This window comes from Antechinus flavipes, chromosome 2, assembly GCF_016432865.1.
Source record: "Antechinus flavipes isolate AdamAnt ecotype Samford, QLD, Australia chromosome 2, AdamAnt_v2, whole genome shotgun sequence".
NCBI lineage: Eukaryota > Metazoa > Chordata > Mammalia > Dasyuromorphia > Dasyuridae > Antechinus > Antechinus flavipes.
The window spans coordinates 92,540,913-92,565,479 of NC_067399.1; the positions used below are offsets into that span (position 1 = coordinate 92,540,913).

A 24,567-nucleotide genomic window follows, 5' to 3' on the forward strand; every position below is an offset into this window, starting at 1 on the left:
AGGAGAAAATAAACATTTGGATTTATCCACTGGCTATGTTTGAAGTGATTATTACCCTGAACTGAAACTAAGGCTGCCTCCAGAAAACCTCCCCAAGAAACCTGCTCACAGAGGACCATCATATATTAGAAAAAAGAACACCACAACATTCCACATTATCTTTCCCTGTCATTCTAGCCAATCTGACAGGTGTGTAGTGGTATCAAATGAGACAATTCCTATCTCAAGAAGCTCATATTCTCATTGTGATCCCATTTGAGGTTTTCTTGCAGAGATATGGGAGCAGTTTGTCATTTTCTTCTCCACCTTATTTTACAGATGAGGAAATTAAGGCACACCAGGTTAAGTGACTTTCCCAGGGTCACACAGCAAGTAAGGGTTTGAGGTTGGATTTAAGCTCAGATATTCCTGACTGAACCCTGCACTCAATCTACTTTGTCACCTAGCTGCTCTTTAGTGAGATAGAGCATAGGGAAAGTTTCAGCTATATGTCAAATGGAAAACTCCTATGGTCTTTAGGGTGCAACTGCACAACAGATGGCAGTTTTTCTTTTTTAATATTTCATTTCTGATATCTAATATCGACTGATATTGACAATGACAAAGGTAGAACTTTTTTCTGAATCTACAGTGACCATGGCTATAACCCTGATAAGAACCATTGCCAGACTTTATCTCTACAATGGTTTGCTCTTCAGGATAAAGCCTGTAGTCACTGATTACTGCTCTATTGAAACTGATTTGATTAATCTCATTGTTGAAGAGGGTGGGCCACCCATCAGAATTGATCATCATATAGTATTGTTGTTGAAGTATATAATGATCTCCTGGTCCTGCTCATTTCACTCATTATTATTGCCAAGTCACTTAGGTTCAGGGTCTTGGATAGTCTTCATCCAGGTTTGAGGAAAGATGGTGATCACATCATTGTTTTAACTTGCCTGGCATATGCTGGCTTTCTGTCTCATATCTGAACTTTAGAATGGCTTGCTACTTCATCTGGGGTGCCCTGTGGGGGGGAAGTTTGGAATTGTTCTCTTCTCCACAAGAATTACTTCTCTGATAAAGGCTGTGTTAGAAACAGAATATATGGCCTGGGGTAAGCTGCTACCACAGTGTTCTTGGGATTCTCTGAAAATTCATCACAGGCATGGGGGAAGAGGGAGAACAGTCCAGTAAAAGACAGGGAAATGAGCAGCAGGGTGTTATGTGGGAGAATCTAAGTAGTAAATCTACTTAAGCCTTTGAGAATTATTAGAGCCTAAAAAATTCATTGCCCTGTCTTAATAAGAAATTTTTCTTAATTTAAACTTGGCCTCTCATCACAATAGACTTAAGTGTATAGTGCATGCATGCATGCATATTCCAAAACACAGCTTTGTTCCAGCCAGAGCTTTTCAGAGTTTGAACTTTTTTCTTCTAGAACCCAGTCATGGCTTTTTTTGAGGAAAGAGTGTGACAGAACCCTAGTGAAGGTTTATAATGAGCCATATAAAATAAGCCTTTTTCTTTCTTCTTTGTTACCTATGATAATCTAAAATCACATTATTTTAAAATTATGCTAATGTTTAAAAATAAAAAGTATTTTTAGAGGAAAATGCTTTTTAGATATATAAATTACTGAAAATAATGATTATGTTCTGATATTTTTAGGTCGTGTATATTTGCTAGGAAAAAGTAAAGTAATTGCATTTGAAACAGCTAGTTAAAAGGTTATTTTAAAAATAATTTTTGCTCCCTTAAAAATGAGATATAAAGTTTTGGGGACATCCCAAGCCTTTCTTGACATGGATTGTTTCAAGATTGAGATCCAGATAATTAATATTGTGTGATTACTATTATTTAAAGCACAAAAATTACTTTTAATTGTGTTCGTTAGTTCAATTTGGAGGTTGTTTGTAGAGTGCTAATTAATTGCTTTAACTTCTGGTTCTAGTATCTTATGGAAAAGAGGTTTAAATAATTTTATAAGTGTAAAACCATTATTTCTATTGGTCAGTAATGTGTTAATAGTGACAGCCTAGACACTTAGCTAATTGAATTGCCCAGAATTAAGTAAAAAGAAGTTTTTAAATGAAGAATATTTTAGAAATATTAGCTGTTAGAACCTTTTATTGACAACTCAATTTGCATTTCTGTGCTTTTTTTGTTGTTGTTGTTCTATGATTTTACCAGTGTGTAAGGAATTTCTATTGAGCAAACTCCCTCTATCAGTGCAGTTCATCAACTGTTCTCTCAACTGTTCTCTCAACTGTTCTCCAATTTAAGAGTCTTGGAGAATTGTCTGGACTGAAAGAGATATAGATAGATAAATAGATAGATGGATGGATGGAAGGATGGATAGATAAATAGATGGATAGGTAAAAAAAGATGAATAGATAAGATAGAAAAAGATGGTTTTTCAAATATACATTTAAATTTAACTGTTTATTCATTGCAATGTAATTGAAGGTTTGTAGCATTCTTTTTTATGAAAATTTCAATAAATTATAGGCCATGACAAAATTATCCCTTCCCTCCCTTCCCTCCCCCCCCCCCCAATAATTCAGAATGACAGTGATCGGGATGGGAGCTGAGATGGGAGCTATGTCCATGTACACACAACTCTCTGCTGTTTAAAAACCAAATCAAGTTCCATATGTTATGTCTTTTTATGTTTTTGAGTTTTGAGGTATATTTGAGTGGTTGGTTTGTTGCAAAAACAAAGATAAAAACAACCCATGTTGAATGCCTTCTGCTAGGAAATAATTCTTTGAGCACAAGAAATCCAGAATCTTTTAAGTTTTTGTTGACATGTGTAGCAGAGTGATTGTCAAAGATTATTAAGCTGTTTTTTAAAAGATACATTGAATCAAAGAATAGTTACTTAAGGACAAGATTTTTAAATTGCATATTTCCTTTTTTCCCCCCATTTTATTTTATTTTATGATAGATTTTTATTTACCCAAATACACGCAAAGATAGTGTTTTTGGTATTCGTGTTTTGCAAAAGGTTCCCAATTTTTTTGCTTCCTCCTCCCCTCTAGATTGACAGGGAGGGAGAGGGAGAGGAGGGAGAGTATTCTGTTGTAAGTGAGAACTATAGAAACTTTTGAACAAGGAAGGATGTGAGGTTGCCATTTTAGAGGAAGTTATTTCAATTGGAAGAAACTGGGTTGAAGGTAGGCTAGTTTCGAAGCTTATTAGTAAAGTGTGTTGTGATGAGTGGATTTTTATGATGGATTTCAGGGAAATGAAATAATTAGGATGGATACAAGAAATGATCTGAAGCAAAATCAGCGTGTTTTACTTCTGTATTTAGAGGATAATAAGGGGGATTAAAGGTAACTCCAATTTGGGTAACAGGAAGTCTGTAAAACTAGGAAACTTTGTAGACATTTGACTGACTGAAAGGAGGAAGATGTGTTCAGTTTGGTATGTCTAAAATAGAACTGAGTAGCCAGTTGACAAGAGTATTTAATAGATGTCAGTGAGGAACTTTGAAACTATGTCAAAAGAAGCTGAGAGAAGGAATTGGTCTATGGTATCTTCCAAAATAGAAACTTTTAAAATGGTAATAATATTGTCCATGATGACAATGAAATATTTGAGATCATAGAGCATGGTATTTATTTATAAAATTAATTTCTTAAATTTTTTTGTGCCATGGATTCCTTTGACAGTCTGGTAAAATATATGATACCCCCTAAAAATGTTTTTAATGCATAAAATACTAGGATTGTAAAGGAAAACAATTACATTGAAAAACAATCTATGAACTAAAAGAATTTGATCTTATGCATTCTAGCATATGATCCTCTAACTATAGTAATTCTGAAATAATGATAAACATAAATGTTATTTTAAGATATCTGCAACAGTAATGTAACATGAAAGTACCTGTGATTTCTATTGTTGAAAAAGTCATGGGTACTGCTAATATGACTGTGGTTGGTTATCTACATTCATAATAGAAGGAAATGCTAAATTTCAATTAGAATTTAGTGACAATAATATTTTTTCCCATTCAGTTTATAAAAAAAAAGAGAAGCAACAACAACAACAAAAAAAATTCAATGCATAAAACTATCTATATCCCGCAGATATAGATATAGATATATATATATAGGATATTAACAAAATGGTTTCTTAATCTGGGACCCACTAAGGTCTCTAAAATGTCCTGAGTGCTAGCGTGGTCGTCACAAAAAAGGTATGGATCATTTAGTCACTTTCAGCATAGTTTCAAAAGGCTTTGCAAACTGAATGGCTGCTCATCGGTTGGAGAATGGCTGAATAAGTTATGTATATGAATATTAATGTTATGGAATATTATTGTTCTAAAACAAACATTAGCAGGATGATTTCAGAGAGACCTGGAGAGACCTACATAAACCTTTGCTAAGTAAAATGAGCAGAACCAGGAGATTGTTGGAATAAGGAATGATCATCAACTCTGATGGAGGAGAGTCTTTCCAACAATGAGGTGTTTGATGTCAGTTCCAATGATCTTGTAATGGAGAGAGCCATCTGCACCCAGAGAGAGGACGATGGGAACGGAATGTGATCACAACATAAGTTTTTTCACTCTTTTTGTTGTTGTCCTCTTGTATTTTGTTTTCTTACTCATTTACTTTCTTTTTTTTTTTTATCTGATTTCTCTTATTTTTATACATATTGGATTTAACATATTTTAACATGTTTAACATATTGAATTGCTTGCCATCTAGGATAGTGGGTAATGGGGAGGAGGAGAAAATCTGAAACACAAAGTTATGCAAGGGTCAGTGTTGTCAAATTATCTGTGCATATGTTTTAAAAATAAAAAGCTTTGGGTTTTTTTTTTTTTTTTAAGGCTTTACAAAATGCTTATACTAATTCACAGCCCCACCAATATTGCATTAGTGTTTTTGCCTTTTTACAGTTTCTCTAACATTGATTATTCCCATCTATTATCACTGCACATTTGCTCGGTATTTGGTGAAATTCCAGATTCTTTTGATTTATGTTTTTCTTATTATTAGTGATTTGCATTATTCTTTCATATGGCTACAAATAGTTTGAAATTCTTCTTTTGAGAACGCTTTGTTTATATAGTTTGACCATTTATTTATTGGGGAACCATTTGTGATCTTACATATTTCTTTCTTTCATCTAAATATCTTGAATGTCAGATCCCTATCAGAAATATTTCACATAGGCAGCCCTGTTTGTAGTGGCTAGAAGCTGGAAAATGAAAGGATGTCCATCAATTGGAGAATGGTTGAGTAAATTGTGGTATATGAATGTTATGGAATATTATTGTTCTGTAAGGAATGACCAGCAGGATGAATACAGAGAGGACTGGCGAGACTTATATGAACTGATGCTGAGTGAAATGAGCAGAACCAGGAGATCATTATATACCTCAACAACGATACTGTTTGAGGATGTATTCTGATGGAAGTGGATCTCTTCGATAAAGAGAGCCTTAATTGATCAAAGATGGACAGAAGCAGCTACACCCAGAGAAAGAATACTGGGAAATGAATATAAACTGCTTGCATTTTTGTTTTTCTTCACGGGTTATTTATACCTTCTGAATTCAATTCTCCCTGTGCAACAAGAAAACTGTTCGGTTCTGCACAAATATATTGTATCCAGGATATACTGTAACCCATTCAACATGTAAAGGACTGCTTGCCATCTGGGGGAAGGGGTGGAGGGAGGGAGGGGAAAAATCGGAACAGAAATGAATGCAAGGGATAATGCTGTAAAAAATTACCCTGGCATGTGTTCTATCAATAAAAAGATATTAAAATAAAAAAAAATCTTACAACAAAAAAAAAAAAAAGAAAGAAAGAAAAGAAATATTTCACATAAAGATTCCTTCCAATGAACTGATTTCCTCTTATTCTAGTTATTTTAATTTTGTTCATATAAAACTTTTAATCTTTTTTTATCTGCTTCTAATTCTTCTGGTTAAGAATTTATCTCATAAATGTAACTGAAGTGTACCTATTGTAATTCTCATCTAATTTTTATTGTTGTTTAGTCCCTTTCATTTGTGTTTGACTCTTTGTGACTCCATTTGAAGTTTTCTTGACAAAGATACTGGAGTAATTTGCCTTTTTCTTCTCCAGCTTATTTTATAGATGAGGAAACTGAGACAAACAGAGTTAAGGCTTGTCCAAGGTTACACAACTAGTGAGTAAGTCTGGATTTGAAATTAGGTCTTCCTGAGTCTCTGGACCTGGTGTGCTCTATTCCTATCTTACCTAGCTGCCACTAAATTTTTTTTTTATGTGATCTTTATTATTCAAGTTATTTTTGTGATAAATGTATGAAATATTCATCTAACTCTAATTTGTGGTGGCTTCTTTTCAGTTTTCAATTATTATTTAGTGAGTTCGTTCCTAGGTGTTTGTTTTCAAGATTTTTGAACCGTAGATTGAGTTTCCTTCTGATTTTTCTCTCATTTCATTTGTTCCATTGAACTATTTTCTCATTTTCATCCAGGCCTAGATAGTTTTGATGATAATATGGATTGAGGTCTAGAAGTGCTATTCCCACTTCATTTCTAGTTTTCTTTTCATTATTTCTCTTGATATTCTAAATTTTTTGAAAACAAATTTTGAAAATGAAAATTATTATCTTACTTTGAAATTACCTTCTTGGGAAACAATAAATTGAGAAAACATTTTTACAATCAAAAGTTCTGATAAAGGCCTCATTTCCAAAATATATAGAGAATTGACTCTAATTTATAAGAAATCAAGCCATTCTCCGATTGATAAATGGTCAAAGGATATGAACAGACAATTCTCAAACGAAGAAATTAAAACTATTTATAGCCATATGAAAATATGCTCCAAATCATTATTAATCAGAGAAATGCAAATTAAGACAACTCTGAGATACCACTACACACCTGTCAGATTGGCTAGAATGACAGGGAAAGATAATGCGGAATGTTGGAGGGGATGTGGGAAAACAGGGACACTGATACATTGTTGGTGGAATTGTGAACACATCCAGCCATTCTGGAGAGCAATTTGGAACCATGCTCAAAAAGTTATCAAACTGTGCATACCCATTGATCCAGCAGTATTTCTATTGGGCTTATACCCCAAAGAGATACTAAAGAAGGGAAAGGGACCTGTATGTGCCAAAATGTTTGTGGCAGTCCTGTTTGTAGTGGCTAGAAACTGGAAAATGAATGGATGCCCATCAATTATTAAATTGTGATATATGAACATTATGGAATATTATTGTTCTGTAAGAAATGACCAGCAGGATGAATACAGAGAGGTTGGGAGAGACTTACATGAACTGATGCTGAGTGAAATGAGCAGAACCAGCTCATACTCACGGTATGATATACTCATACAACGATACTGTATGAGGATGTATTCTGATAGAAGTGGATCTCTTCGATAAAGAGATCTAACTCAGTTTCAATTGATCAAGGATAGACAGAAGCAGCTACATCCAAAGAAAGAACACTGGGAAATGAATATAAACTGCTTGCATTTTTGTTTTTCTTCCCAGGTTATTTATACCTTCTGAATCCAATTCTCCCTGTGCAACAAGAGAACTGTTCGGTTCTGCACACATATATTGTATCTAGGATATACTGTAACCTATTTTACATGTATAGGACTGTTTGCCATCTGGGGGAGGGGGTGGAGGGAGGGAGGGAAAAAATCGGAACAGAAGTGAGTGCAAGGGATAATGTAAAAAATTACCCTGGCATGGGTCCTGTCAATAAAAAGTTATTTAAAAAAAAAAAAAGAACAACTAAGGCAAACAGGGTTAAGTATCTTGCTCATTGTCACATAGTTAAGTGAGGCTTATTTGAACTGATGAAGATGAATTTTCCTGATGTCAAGCCCAGTGATCTATCTACTGTACCACCTAACAATTCTGTCAGAGGACATAATGAATTGTGTGTATGTTTGTATGTATATACATATATCTCCTATCTATTTATGCAGGACAAAAATTAAAAAAGGTAAATACAAAAAAAAGAAAGAAAGAAAGAAAGAAATTCCCTTCTTGATAGTTTATTTGGTGTGGCATTCGATTTGTAAATTAGTTTCAATTAATTATTATAGAGATATGGACCAGACATAAACACTGAATAAATGATACTTTTTACTGTGTTAACTTTCTTGTCATACCCTATTGCTTTAAGCTGCAGAAGATAAAACTAAATTTTAGCAAACCATTTCTGTCTTTCATATTTAGAAGTAATAGAGTAGAAACTCCAAATATAATGTTACTCAATAGATCACAGTAGCTGCCAGTATAATAGTTTTGATGTTATCTCTTTTAAAAAAAAATAATTTAATTTTTCCAATGAATAGAATCTATTTTCTCTTTCTCTTGCCGCCCTTTCTCCATGGGAGAAAAACAAAATCCTTATATCTAAAAATATTCAGTCAAACAAAACAGATTTCCACAGTGTCCATTTCCAGTATCTCATTCTGCGTCCTGAATCCATTATACCTTTATTAGGAGGTGGATAACATTAGTTCTCTGGAATTATGGTTGGTTATTGTGTTGATTAAAATTTTTAAGTTTTTCAGGATTATACTTGTCACATTATACCTTTGTTCTCCCTTTTTTGTTGGTTTTTCTCCATATCAGTTCATGTAGATCTCATTTGAGTTTCTCCATATCCATCTTTTTCATCATTTCCTAAAGCAATTGATAGTTTATCACATTCATATATTATATTTTTGTTCAGTCATTCCTCTGTTGGTAGACTGTTCTTTAATTTCCAGTTCTTTGCCACTACAAAAGGAGCTGTTACAAATATTTTTTTTGTATGATTCCTTTCCCCCTTTCTTTAGGTGGAACTCTAGTAGAGAAGTTACTACTTCTTTTTCACAATAATCCTTCCAAAATTTTCCATCTTCCTTTTTTGTCATCTTTGTTGGTCTGATAGTTAGGAAGGTAAAGACTTAAGTATTTTTTATTTGCATTTCTTCAATTACTAGTGATTTAGAGCATGTTTTCCTATCATTATCAATTGTTTCTATTTCTTGAAATAGCCTTTTAATATTCTTTTGATTTTTTTTTTTTATGTATTGGGGAATTGTTCTTATTCTTATAACTTTAAATCATGTCCTTATGAGTCTTGGAAATGAAACTTTTAACAGAAATTTGCTGCAAAGATATTTTCTGAGTTACCTATTTTATTCCTTTTAACTAATTTGGTTTATATATAGTGAGTTATTTAATTAACAGTGGATTATTGAGTACAATTTCTTGATTCTTCTTCATGTAGTCTCTTTCATTGAGTTACTATTCTATTTTTTTATGTCAGACCAAATAGCTTTGATAACTGCTTTTTTTTTTTTAATGGAATTAAAATTAACTATTTTAACTTCAATTTTATTTCTTGTTTGTTCATGAACTCTTCCCCTATCAATAGATCTCAAAGGCAGTTATTTTCTTGCTCTTCTAATTTTGTTTATGGTATCACTTTTTATGTCTAAGGCAGGTATTCATTTAGAAAATTCCTTATATGGAAATGAGATATTAGTCTACATTTAGCTTTTTAGTTACCTGACTACTTATCTGTTTTCCTAACAATTTTTTTTTCCTAATTATAAGTCTTACCATAGTAACTGGGGTCTTTGGGTGCTATTTATTATTATTTTTTTTTTTTTTAAATTTTTTTATTTAATAATTACATTATATTTACACTCATTTCTGTTCCGATTTTTTTTCCCCTCCCTCCCTCCACCCCCTCCCCTAGATGGCAAGCAGTCCTTTATATGTTGGATATGTTGCAGTATATCCTAGATACAATATATGTTTGCAGAACCGAACAGTTCTCTTGTTGCATAGGGAGAATTGGATTCAGAAGGTATAAATAATCCGGGAAGAGAAACAAAAATGCAGATAGTTCACATTCGTTTCCCAGTGTTCTTTCTTTGGGTGTAGCTGCTTTTGTCCGTCATTTATCAATTGAAACTCAGGTCTCTTTGTCAAAGAAATCCACTTCCATCAAAATATGTCCTCATACAATATCGTTGTCGAAGTGTATAATGATCTCCTGGTTCTGCTCATTTCACTTAGCATCAGTTCATGTAGGTCTCTCCAAGCCTCTCTGTATTCATCCTGCTGGTCATTTCTTACAGAACAATAATATTCCATAACATTCATATACCACAATTTGCCCAGCCATTCTCCAATTGATGGGCATCCATTCATTTTCCAGTTTCTAGCCACTACAAACAGGGCTGCTACAAACATTTTGGCACATACAGGTCCCTTTCCCTTCTTTAGTATTTCTTTGGGATATAAGCCCAATAGAAACACTGCTGGATCAAAGGATATGCACATTTTGATAATTTTTTGGGCATAATTCCAGATTGCTCTCCAGAATGGTTGGATTCGTTCACAACTCCACCAACAATGCATTAGTGTCCCAGTTTTCCCGCATCCCCTCCAACATTCATCATTATTTTTTCCTGTCATCTTAGCCAATCTGACAGGTGTGTAGTGGTATCTCAGAGTTGTCTTAATTTGCATTTCTCTGATCAATAATGATTTGGAACACTCTTTCATATGAGTGGTAATAGTTTCAATCTCATCCTCTGAAAATTGTCTGTTCATATCCTTTGACCATTTATCAATTGGAGAATGGCTTGATTTCTTATAAATTTGAGTCAGTTCTCTATATATTTTGGAAATGAGGCCTTTATCAGAACCTTTAACTGTGAAAATGTTTTCCCAGTTTGTCGCTTCCCTTCTAATCTTGTTTGCATTAGTTTTATTTGTACAAAGGCTTTTTAATTTGATGTAATCGAAATTTTCTATTCTGTGATCAGTAATGGTCTCTAGTTCATCTTTGGTCACAAATTTCTTTCTCCTCCACAAGTCTGAGAGATAAACTATTCTATGTTCCTCTAATTTATTTATAGTCTCGTTCTTTATGCCTAGGTCATAGACCCATTTTGATCTTATCTTGGTATATGGTGTTAAGTGTGGGTCCATGCCTAATTTCTGCCATACTAATTTCCAATTATCCCAGCAGTTTTTATCAAATAATGAATTCTTTTCCCAGAAGTTAGGGGCTTTGGGTTTGTCAAACACTAGATTGCTATAGTTGACTATTCTGTCTTGTGAGCCTAGCCTTTTCCACTGATCCACTAATCTATTTCTTGGGTGCTATTTATTATTGTTGTTGTTATTAATTTGCTTAAAATAATATCTAGCAGTTATATAATACTGATGCAAAGTACTTCACAATTAGCATATTTGATCCTTGTACAACCTTAAAAGAGGTAGGTACTATTATTACTGTCATTCTATAGGAGAGGAAAGTGAGATAGAGGTTAATGACTTACCCAGAGTAATACAACTAGGAAGTGCCTAAGGCTGGATTTGAACTTGGGTCTTCCAGATTCCAGGTCCAGAACTTTATCCACTATATTTTCTAGTTCCCACATTTTTTCTCACCTAATTTTTTTCTACTGATCAATCTCTATTTCTCAATCAGTACCAAATTGTTTTGATTATTACTCTTTTGCAGTGCAGATTGGTTTCTGATATTGCCGAACTCTCCCCATTTTTTCCTTCATTTCTCTTGAGAACCTTAACCATTCCTCTAGATGAATTTTTTTTCTGAGATAATATACTATTTGTAGTTCATGTTATTATGTTAATAATTTTCCTAAAATTGAACCAACTCTGCATTTCTAATAAAAAGCCAGTCTGGTCAAAATGTATATTCTTTGTAATAAGTTGCTATAGTTCTTTACTACTGTTAATTTTTTTTTGCTTCAGTATTAATTAGGAATATTCTCTAGTCCGCCCCCCCCCTCCCCCCCCCCCCCCCCCCCCCCCGGTTTTGATTCTCTTTTTTTAGTTAAGTATAAAAATTATATGTGTATCTTTGGTGGGATTTTTTGTAGGATCTCCTTTAATTTTTTTTATTTTGTTAGTACTGAATTTAACTCCAGAACTCTGGCTAGAACTCTTATAAATGCCATCTGGTCTAAAGTTTATTCTCTTGGGAGTTACTTATGTTTTATTCAATTTCTTTTTCTAAAGTTAAGTTATTTAAATCACCTATTTCTTTTTCTGATAATCTGAACATTTCAGATTTTATAATCATCCATTCCATGAATTGTTATAAAACTGGATAAAGGCATTTCTAATGATTTAATTTATTCCTTCATTGTTATTTTTGAGTTCTCCTTTTTCATTTTCAATATTGGTAATTTGGTTTTCTTTCCTAAATCAAATTTACCAGTGGTTTTTTTATTTTGTTGTTTTGTTTCATTTTTAAAAGCATTTTTTATTTGTCAATAAAATGGTTTTTTTGTTTTGTTTTGTTTTGTTTTTTTGTCAATTCTGTGTTTTGGGGTAGTTTTTTCTTCAGTTTTGTTAATTTGAATTTCAGAATTTCTTTTTTGTTGGTTTATTGAATTTTTCTCATTGTTTCCTGGATTTTTTTTAAATTGCATTCCTTATTCATTATTAGCTTCTTGATTTCTTTATGGAGCATTTTGTAATTTTCTATGAATTTTGAGTGTGCTTTGGTCAATTGAGTCCCAGCTACTTTAAGGATATTATAGTTACTTTGAATGAAACTTTCTTCCCTATTATTCATTCCTGGACTTCGTTACAGCTGTATAGAAATGTTTCTTATTTTTGTGGATCTATTTCATAAGTACAACTTTACTGAAGCTATTAATGTCTCATTTATTTATTGCCGCTTATCTGCAATTATCTAGTATGTCATCATGTCAGCAAATGGAAATATAAGGATAGTAAGAACCAAAATGGTAGAATGAAAGAAAGCATTTTTCCCTTATCTTCCTAGCAAACCTCTTCGACAGTAACCTAGAAAACAGACTAGACTGAGTTCTGTTGGAAGACAAAGTCATAGACTTTTTTCCCAAACAAGGACAGTTTAGAAAAATAGGAAGATCTTTGGAAGCTGGGGCAGCTTAGACAGGAACATGTTGCTGCAGCTCCTTTAGCATTCTACCAAGGGGCTGACAGTGAGCACCAGAACAGGAATTAACTAGATTCGAAAGCAAACCCAGTGGATCCCTAAACTAGTTTGGAAGCAAGAATGGGTGCCATCTGGCAACAATAACTAACATTCATTATCCACACAAAAACAGATAAAAATAATTGAAGAAATATTAATTGCCCATGAGTAAACTAAGCCAATGTGTAACAAATGACACAAATATTTAAAAGTAATTTGTTTATTTGGTGCTATATCAATCATTATCAAACAATGATTTTTTAAAGAGCTCTTTCTAACAATAAGTGTTGGAAATACTTGAAAGAAGCTTGACAGAAACTAGGCATAAACCAACATCTTTGGTTTTATCAAACACTATTAATATAGGGAACAGAATCAAATTTACAAGAATAAGAAATATTTCCCAATTGACAAATTTTCAAAGGCTCTACATAAGCAGTTTTCAGAGGAAGAAATCCAAACCATCAAAGCCATATGGAAAAATGTTCTAAACCACTAGTAGAGAAATGTCATTAAAACAACTTTGAGATAACCACTTCATACCCATCAGATTGGCTTAAGATTAATGTTCCCCTCCCCCAAAAAGTAGTAAATGTCAAATGCTAGAGGAGAAATAGGTACATTATTTAGTTCACTGTTGATGGAACTATGAATTAATCTAACCATTCTGAAAAGCAATTTAGAATTATGCTTTCAAAGGCGTATTGTACATGCCCTTTGATGTAGCTAGTGATACTGCTAGCCCAAAGAGATCAAAAAAAGCAGGGAAAAAATAGGAGTGGTGGGGTTTTTTTGTTTGTTTTGTGGAAAAGATTTGGAAACTGAAAGAATGCCCATCAGTGGGAGACTAGCTACACAAAATACGGTTTAGGAAGTGAGGAATATTGTTGTGCTAAAAGAAATGATGAAAGTGATAGTTTCAGAAAAACCTAGAAAACTAGTATGAATTAATACAGAGTAAAAAGATCACAATCAGGAGATCAATTTATATAATACTATTTTGTAGAGATAATCAACTTTGAAAGACTTGGGAACTCTAACAAACTTAAAATGTTACCATAATTCCAAGGATTCATGATGAAAAATACTATTCACTTTCAGATAGAGAATTGATAACCTCAGAGTATAAATTGAAGCATTATTTCCCCCCCTCCCCCGCCCCCCCGAACATGGGTAATGTAGAAATTTGTTTTGCATGACTTTTATAATATTTATAATGTATTTGGTATTTTTTGCCTTTTCAATGTGTAAGAGAAGAAAGAGGCAGAAAATTTGAAAAAAAAATTTTAAAAGTCAGAGAGAAAACAAAAAGACATTCTTGAAGAGTTGAAGTAGTTGATCAGACAAATGTTAATGTTAGTCTTTATGTTTTAAATTTAATAAATGCTTTTTAAAAACAAATTACATAATAGAGATTCAGAAACTTGAGATTTCATAATTCTATTTAAGTGCTCATATGTGTTAAATTCATAATAAAAAGAAAAAAATTTAGTGTGCTACAGCTTAAAAAAAAATAAAAGAAATATGATAGTTTCAAACAAGTCATCCTACCCCCATTAGACATCGTTTTTGTCTTGAAATTCTTTTGTCTTTTTCTAGAACTATTTCAAATCACAGTGATGAAAAAATTATTATTCTTTTATTTTTCTGTTTATTGGGAAATTTTCTAGAGTTTATCCATTGGATACACTGTTAAAAAAAAATGCTTCTGCCTGTGCTTTATATGATTTTTTAGCATTGAGTTCTCTGCTTCTTTTACATCTGCTGATATATATGTGTATATATAGAGAGAGAGTGTGTGTTATGTAAGGGGATTTACTCTTGTTTTTAATATGTGTTCATTGTTTTCTTAATGCTAAATCATCTTTATATCCCTGGTATGTTTTCAGTTTGATCATTGTGTGATACTGGTCTATATTCTCTTTGCTTTCTCCTTCTCTAGTTTAATTTTAGGACAATATTTTTCTCATAAAAGACATTTGGAGTGTTTCCTTGAAAATTGGTGTAATATAATTAGTAACTATTCTTTAAAAGTTTGATAGGATTCTCTTGTAAATTCGCACAGAATAAAAATTGTTTTCTTCCTTCATAGCTGTTACAATTTCCGTTTTTGAATTAAGTTTAGAATAACTATTTGAAGTTGTTAATTTGGAGTCAAAATTTCTGTCAGTTTTATTAGTCATTTAAAGAATTAGCTTTTAGTTTTATAGTTTGTATAGTCTTTTAGTTTTCAATTTATTTTTCCTCGGATTTTAAAAATGTTCAGTTTGTTAATTTTTCTTATTTTTAAATTGATACTCAGTTCATTAAATGTCTTTTCTATTTTGTTACTGTTTTAGCAACATAATTTTTCTTATGGAGTAACTTTAGCTTCATTCTATAAATTTTGGTAGCTGCCTCATCATTATCATCTTTGCTTTTTACATAATTATTATTTTTAGTATGTTTTTTAATCCACTTGTTTTGGGGGTTATTATTATTACTATTATTATTATCTGCCTTTTACCCATGCTCCCTGTACTATTATTTTTATTGTATTCTGATCTATAAAGTATGTGTTTACTATATCTGTATTTATCTGTAATTTTTCTGTGCTGGTGCCACTTAGTGCTAAGAATTATTTATATTTTTTAATGTTTCTTTTTTTTGAGCACTCCATAAATCTTTCTTCTTTTAAATTTTCCAAAAGTATTCTATACTCTTTTTTCTTTGTTATTTATTTTTGTTAGATTAATTAAGCTTTACAAAGGAACATTAAATTTTCTATTATTGTTTTACCGTCCATATCTTTTTGCACCTCAGTTAACTTTTCCTATATGAATTTCGTTTCTGTACCATGTTTTGTTGCCGGTAATTCCTTTAAACCTAATGTGATTTCCTTATCTTTTAGTGTTAAGAATTTTAATTTTTGCTTTGTGTGATAGCATAATTGGAAATCCTTTTTTGAATCACCTGATGCTTGCATTTTGATTCTATGTTTGCTTTATAGATATAGGGTCCCCCCCCCCCCAACAGCAGCTTTTGGGGTATGAGTTTTGTTTTTGTTTTTTAATCTGTTCTATTTCTATCAGCTTTACTGTACTACTGCTTCAAGGGCATTTCCAACAGTATGCTATCTGAGGACCAGCCTTGCATAAGTAAGGAGGGGACTTGTCACAAGTAGGCTAGCTACTAGATGATGAATTTTTTTTTTTTTTTTTTTTTTTGGCCATGGCAGTTTATGAAACTCATAGGATTTTAGTTTTAGAGAGGGTATCAGAGATAATTTGGGCTAGATGCCTCATTTTATAGAGAAGAAAATTGAGACCTAAAGAAGTTGCAACTTTCCCAGTGTTACAAATTAAAATACAACAAAATGGCTTAAGCATTTTGCATAAGAGCTGTCATATGGGGGTGAATGTGACCAGAAAGGTTGAAACAGTTATGAATTGAGATTATTGACATTAGATTAATATCTTGGATATTAAGTTCATGTTCTTTAGAATAGTTTATAAAAAGACATGACCAAGAATCATGTAGGCTAAGGTATGAAGGAATTATAACTTTAATTGATCTGAATATCCATACCATTGGCGTCAGAACAGTATCTTGACTCTATTTTTTGCTTATTGCCACCAGTAATTTTCTTCTTGTGCATAATATAGTGCAGGGCAATCTGACTGAAGCAGGCCCTAATAGAGTTAGCCAGGTCAAAAGAATATCATTAAAACATTCAAAACAGTATAGTACTATAAAAAGCATTGTCTAGTCAGAGAATAAGATATAACATTAGAATTTTATATTTATTCAGTATTTAATAGAGAAGAAAATTAAATTTTGAGACATCAATTTGTCCAAAAACATTTGGAGCCAAAACAAAAACAAAAAAAAACCATGAACGTAGTTGACATTATAGCTAATCTACAACATAAACTAAGCATGGCTAATCTGTACTGTGCTGGCCAGAACTAAGGAATGCAGACTGTTTTGAACATCTAAATTCCCAAAGTGTTTCCTAGGAAACAGTACAAGAGTTCAAATGATTCATAAAATATTCAATTGGACAGATGTTACATATGAGAAGACATTTCCAGTTGTGGCACAGAAGTTATGCCACAGTTTAAGACTTGTGTTATTTTTAAATTTAGGCAAAAATTTAAGGCTTTTATTGGCTGTGTCAGGGGTGGAACTGTTGGTTAGGTCCAAATGCCCATATTAAATTGTACTAGAAGTTACAGTAAAGCTTAAAAATAAAAAAACTTCTTTATTAGAAAAAGAAATATATCAGGCTCTTCTTCCTCCTAACATCTCTCCCCCCACTCCCCCAAAAAAAGAAAGAAAGAAAGAAAACAAGCCCACTTACTGCTGGTCTTTGAACATCTACAAAGCACTTGGTTAAGTAGAAAGCCTTCTATGTTCTAGACAGTTGAGAGATATACAAAAATTTAGAATTGAATCTTCTAGCATAAGGAAGAGGGATAGAAAAGAGCTTGTTTGTTGTTGTTATTGTTGTTGTTGTTGGGGGAGGGGGGGAGGCTATTAATCCAGCTACCTTCCAAACTGCTCGCTCTGTAGGGCCATTCTTCTTGTGTGCTAGTAGGCCCTAGGATATAGGTCACTAGTGCTTTCTGCTCTTTTTTTCAGTGCTACCTCTTTCCTCTGAATTCCCTAATGTCTATTTAGGGGTAGAAGAAGGAAGTGTAGGTCAGAGTTTCCTTTTCCCTCTCTTCCCCAAAGCCACAAATACACTACCTTCTTCGATTTTTAAAGAATGATTTGCTACAAAAGTTTACAAGGAAAATGTAATAAATTAAATGTTGAGTGGGATAATTAAAGGTCTTTTATGTTCTAGGCACTCAAGTACAGCCCTTCCACCTCAGGAAAAGATCCTGAACCTTCCTGCCTTGGAGTTTTTATTCTTGGATTCTTCTCCATCTTTTAAAATGTAGCATAAATGTCATTTTTTTCCATGAAGTCTTCCCCATACTCTTAGAACAAACTGGTTCCCTAAGCTTCTCATAGCACTTGGATTCAACAGTTCAGTACACGTGTCATGGAATATGTAGTCTGTTTTTGTGTCTTTCCTCTCTACTAGAATGTGAGATTAGTGATAGAGACATTATCTTATCTAAAAACTTTTTATCTTGCATAGTGCTCCACAAAATCTTGATTAAATTTTTTTAAAAGGTATGAATGAGTTAGACTTTTAAATAGGATGATGGTGAACTTAGTTTAATTTGACTTTTTGAACAACCTGACTTATTGCGTATTCTTAATCAAATAGTGTTAGCATGGAGGAATCAGTTTGACTTTGGCCTTGTTCTGTTCAACATTTTTATCCATAAGTTAGATGAAAGCTACTTCTGTTTATAAAATTTTTGAATGACAGGAAGCTTAGGTTAGCTAATATCAGGATTAGCATCAGCATCAGAATCAGCATCCAAACAATCTTAACTTGCTGTAACAAGACAAACTGAATTGAACAAACTTAAATTGAACAGGAATAAAGGAAGGTCTACACTTAGATTAAGGAAAAAAATTGAATATATAATTATAAGGGCGGGGGTAATAAAAAAATAGTTCATGTGAAGAAAATATGACTTATACTCAGGAAATTGTACTCTCAGGAACAGGGTAAATGAATTGCCAAGGATTATACATCTGGGAAGAGGAAGATGCAGGATTCAAACCCAAACCTTACTGACTCCAAATTCACTGTTATTAGAACATTGATCATCATATTTTGTGAAAGACTTTGATATTTCAGGGGAGATCCCATAGAATAAGAAATGTTATATAAAGGACTTTTTTTTTTTTAAATAAAGAATTAGGTTGGCCATAGGGAAGTATTTGTGGGGGTTTCTAAGAAAGGAAAGCTTTTTTTCAATATAAGGAGGAACTCCCTAAAAATAATAGCTCTCCAAAAATGTAATGAACTGTCTTGTTTAGATAGGGATTTCCCTGTCAGAAGTTTCCCAAGTAGAGACAAGATGACTCCTTTTCCAGGAATGTTGCAGATTCACTTGTCAGTGATATTATTGGCAAAATAATTTTCTTGAAAACATATCTCAAAATGTTTTCATCAACAAGAAAGAAGTGTGTGTGTGTGGGGGGGGGCCCAGATCAATGAATTGATCAATTGGAACTAAATTATGATCATGTTATTTTTAAAAATTAGTGGAGCAAGGAAGAAAGTACCTTTTGAAACTTAGATTTTAAAAGTTTGTAACTAGATGTGGAATGGCGAAGATAATAAAAGATAAAATGTATAACTTTGATTATACAAAGTTGAAAACATTTTGAATGTAGAAAATCAGTACAGTTGAAATTAGAAACCATTAACTGGGAAAAATCTTTTTAGCAAAGATATCCGAGACAACAGCCATGTAGAAACAATTCTAAATCATTAATAGAGAAAGGCACACTAAAATAACTGAGTTTTTATCTTACCTATCAGATTGGCAAAGATGGAAAGGGAAAAAAGTTTTTAGAGGCATTGTGGAAATTGGCATACTAATGCATTGTTGATGTCATTGTGCATTAGCCTTACCATTTTAGAAAGCAACCTGGAACCAAACTCCAGAAGCTACTAAATTATTCATGCTCTTTGACCCAGCAGCATCACTACTGTATCTAAAACTTAGAGATCAGAGAAAGAGAAAAATGATCCATATGTGCAAAAACATTTACGGCAGCTTTTTTTTTTCCCCCTTAGCAAAGAATGAGAAAATAAGAGGGTTCCTAGAAATTATAGAATTATGGCACAAAGTGTAGCATGTGAATATGATGGACTGTTATTAGATCTAAAGGGAAAATCCATAGAAAAATCTAAAAAAGCTTTTATGAACTGATGCAGTGAAATGAGTAAAGCTAGGGAAATTATTTTTCCCTATAGTGTTTTTATTATAAAAATTATTTAATAGTAATTATTTAATTATTAAATAGCTTTAAAAAATTTGAAGAACTCTGATCATTTCCACCTATAATTGCCGAGAACAGATAGTGAAAGTTGCTACTCACCTTCAAAGTGTGGAACAAGATATTTTTGCACATGGCATGTGTGAATTTGTTTTGTTAACCATGCTTATTTGTTGCAAGTATTGTGTTTCTGGCTGCTACTAGAGGTAAGTTTTCTACACTCCAGTGGCTTAATTCTGTACAGAGAAGTTCAGCTCTTAAAAGTGGGTTATCAGGTGGAAGTTTATTTGCCTAATCTACTTTTAGGACCTTTGAATTTGGAATATTAAAGGATTGTAGAGTTCTTCTAAATAATTAGATCTCTTATTTTACAGATGAGTAAACTGAGTAAAAGTATCATCGATAATAGAGATATCATCATATCACCCTAGAGAGTCTCTGACTGGCTCCAGGCCACACAGACAGTAAGTAACTCATACTGTATTTGTGGGTCAACTCTGGCCCTATGTACTAACCAGAGAACTGAACAGGGTTTTATTTCATCTCTTTCTCGCTGCTGGATGTGCTATCAGGTTTTGCTCCAGATATTTGCTCAGTTCTAGCTCATAAAGTAAAGCCAGACTGATGTGCTCTTTTCTCTTTACTCTGTTTCCCCAAATCTACAATTTTAGCTTGGTGGAATATAGTGACTGCAGGTAGAGGTTCCTTTGTCCTTGAGTTCAGTCTTGCTCACTGTATAGCTATGAGTCCTGCATCTGAAGAGGTACTTTTGCTTCCTTGATACTGGGACAAAACTCTTATCTAGTAGAACTTCTGAATTAAGGAAACAAGGAGGTCCTGTTATTTATTAAGGCATAGAGCTGACACCTCTGGACATGGGAAGAGCAGACTAGGCTAAAATTTAGTAGTGCAGTCACCTGACCTTTCATAGCCTAGTTTTTAAATGCATATAATGATGGCTATAACACTTAGGAAACTCAGATGAGTTTTCTCAATAATATATGCAAAATCCTTGTTGTGGTTGTAACCTAGGGTGGCAGGCACCCTGAGCTGAAGGGAAATTCTTTTGATAAAACTGTCCATGTACATGGATTATTTGGCATGCATGGAACATAGCTAATACCTCAGCTTCCTGACTCCAAGTTCATTGTACTATGCCACAGTAGCTGTCATCAATTTTCATTGTATTGTTAGAAGTTTTAACAGAATGAGAGAGAACAGGACATATACCAGAGAAAAATACTTTGGAAAAGAGTCAAGAATAATATTTTTTTCTGAATGGCCCTACCTTTTAGTCCTTTTCCTCTTACTTAAAAAAAAAAATCTTTATTGCTAGATTAATCTTTTCTAAACTGCATGAATGTTCTTTGCCCATGGCCAAAGCAGGTGGAGTAAAAATGTTATGAGCTACTTGTCATAACCAAGGAGGTAGGAGGAAAGCATTACATTTGATTTCCATTCCTATCCATTTAACTCTTATCTAATTCCCCCTTTTCCCCCACCTCCTCTAATTTTACCTTTAGTCCTTCCTCAAGCCTCATATTTTCCTTGGGGGGGAAAAAAGGGAAGAGAATTGTTTGCTTATGTGGTAGCAGTTTCTGTTAATTTTAGAAATTATTTTTTGATTAAAATCATATACCCTAATGTCTGCAATGGTAATCAGTGATCAAGTAAATTGAAAGCTAACTAATATTTCTTTCCTTTATTCTAGTAACATTCTCATAATGAAGCCTGTTTGATGGGAGATGTATGTAAATGTCAGTGGTTTTAGGTAAGTGACAGACATAGGAATATTGTTTCCACAATGATTAAAAAATGTTTATGTTTTAGAGTTTCTTTTCTTTCAAATTTCAGGCTCTTGGGTCTTAGGAACTTTTGATGGAAGACAAGACTTGGGTAGGGGATGTAACTCCTGATTACTAATCCCATGCTTTCATCACAAGATTGAAAGTCACCTGAAGCCTAAACAAATCTTTGTTGCCTGCCATGTACCACAATTCATTTTTAGCTAAGTCAGATATCTGGGCCTCCAGGTCAGAAGTGGGAAGAGGTGGAAAGAGAAACAGCTCGGCAGATATGGGAGTGTAGTGGTCATTCTCTTCTGGCTTTGGGAAGCAGCTGCCTGCTTGATTGAAAGCCCTTAAAGATCCTCATCTGGCAGCTGTAATTAGTGTTGTTTTAAAACAGAAGTAAAGAGATGGGGGGGAGTGAGGGGGAGAAGTACAGGCAAAGAAAATATGGAAGGATTTTGTTAGAGATTTTTTAAAAATTTGGTCTGGAACGATATAAGGGAGGGGAACAGAGTGAATGCTTTTAGTGATAATGAAAATGAACAAATAAGGCTCATTTTTATACAAATTATTAATTTTTTCTATTTCTATTCTGATTTATTTTATTTATTATTTCTATACTGATTTAGTGCTTTCCCTCTCAATCTGATTAAAATGTTTGAATTTGGGGTTGAAAATAGGAATACTCCTGATTAATGTTTTAAGTGTTTATTCAGGACAGAAAAAGAAAGATGATTGAGATTTTTACGGAGTTAAAAGAGTTCTATGAATAGAGAGTTATAATAATGTTTGAAAAGAGTTGAAAATGGAAGGAGGGGAGAAAGAGTGTACACAGTCGTCCTAGTTAAGTATTTGTATATTATGCTAAATTTAAAAAAGTAAATTCTTGTGCAAATACATTTATGTGATATTAATCTGTAAAAGTATATAATAATAATAAACATTTTTCTACTTATATTTAAGGAAATGCAAATTTATTATAGAAGCACAGAATGTCATAGTTGGGATAGACTGTATTTGGTCACTACAGTATATCTCACAGGTGGCCAACTCTCCATCTAGGTCTCATAGAGTCTCATTCTGTTTTTGAATAATTCTAATTGTTAGGGAGTTTTTCCTTATACTAAACCTTTGCTACTTTGTAACTTCTACCTATTGCTTCTGCAAACTGGGATCAAACAAGACTAGTCTAAGTCTTCTGCCACAAGACAATCCTTTATATGTTTGAGGATTTTCCTGAGTCTTTTTTTCAGACTAATTGTGATTCTCACACCGGACTGACTGTGTGGATTACTCTTATTTGGCCTCTCAGTGCTCGTTAGTACCTTCCTATTTGATGCCCAGGGCTGAACACAGTGCCTTACCAGGGAAGGACACACACTGTGAACATCTTCTCATTAGCCTGTCCTCCCACTGGTATGGCCTAGCATCACACTAACTTTTTTGGCGAAGGAAATCAGGAGGAGCATCATGGAGAAGGTAGTGCTTGATCTAAGCTTTGAAATGTGGATTATCAGAGTCAGAAATGAGGAATAAGTGCATTTTAGGCATGGGCACAGTAGTGTAATATGTGATTGACATAGGAAAGTCCAGTCTGGCCAAAACAGTTGCAGTGAGAAAAGAGAAACTAGAAAAAATAGGTTGGGATCTTATCTCAAGGACTTTAAAAGCCAAATAGGACAGTTCATATTTTAATCTTCCTTTTCTAAATAGTTATTGAGTTTACTAATGGCATACAAACCATCAGTAAAATATTTATTCATCACATCAGATACAAGGAGATATGTGTTTCTTTTTTACCACACACATTTCCACAATGCAAAATTATCCAGACCTCTAGAATGATGAATGACTTGGGGCAGTAGAAGACTGTGGGGTTTTCCACCAATGTAGACAAAGGGAACTGGATTCTTTACTAAATCTATTATTCTGAGTTTAATATAAGCAGACCTCAGGCACTTTGGAATATGCTAGGCTTCAGTAGGTTGGATAAGTATTAAATACAAGGATTGATAGAATTTCTTTGATTCCAATGGCTTTTATGGAAATTTTAGCCTTTTCTGTTTGCCTGTCTTCTCCCTCTAGGAAAAAAAATACTTCATGTAACTTGCCAAGTGTCAAGAAGAAAGCATAAATGTTAAATTTGCTTTTAACAACTTTGTTAAATATTGTAAAGACATGCCATAAAATATAAAATACAGTGGGAGATTATCTTTGAATTTTATCTGCTTATCACATCCTTTTCCTCAAAGAATTTACATTCTGTCATTGGAGACCATAACATTTAGGGAAAGAATTAAGCATTTCCATAGAACTTTATGACCTATATATTTTTTAATAGATATTACCTATAACTTGAATCTCAAAACAACCTCCTGAGGGGTAGGTGCTATTTTTCCCCTTTCATAGTTGAGGAAGCTGAGAAAAATAGACATCAATGACTTCTTCAGGATCACACAGTTATATGTGTCTGTGGCCAGATTTTAACTCCAGAATTCTTGCCTCCAGGCGCAGCCATTTTTTCTACTTTACTTCTGCTCACAGGTCTATGTACACAAATGTAAGTCTATAAAACCGAAGTACATAAAAAGCAGGTAAAAGGAAAACTAGTAAGAAAGAAAGAAAAGCCTCAAGCAGAAAGTGGTGCTCAAATTGAGTCTTGAAGGATACTAGGAATTTCAAAAGGCAAAAGTAAGGAGGTGAAGCATTTCAGGGATGGGGACAGCCAGAGGAAAGGCATGTAAATGAGAGGTGACACATCTGTGAACCACAAGAATGCCAGTAAATAATGTGTAATAAGACTGCAAAGTCAGAATAGAGCCAGTTTGTGAAGAGTTAAATGCTGAACAGGGGAGTAGTTTAATAATAAGCTACTAGAGTTTTATAGAGTAAGGGGTAACA

General features: G+C 33.3%; 1 protein-coding gene across 3 annotated transcripts in view; it reads left to right on the forward strand.

The window, feature by feature from the left end:
- Window positions 1–24,567, forward strand: part of SOCS5 (suppressor of cytokine signaling 5) — a 73,875-nt gene that overhangs the window by 40,599 nt on the left and 8,709 nt on the right. For all 3 annotated transcript variants that reach the window (XM_051975216.1, XM_051975217.1, XM_051975215.1), the window contains 2 exons: window positions 20,251–20,340; window positions 21,588–21,647. The gene's annotated coding sequence lies outside the window, so the exon portion shown is untranslated. The remainder of the gene's footprint in view (window positions 1–20,250; window positions 20,341–21,587; window positions 21,648–24,567) is intronic.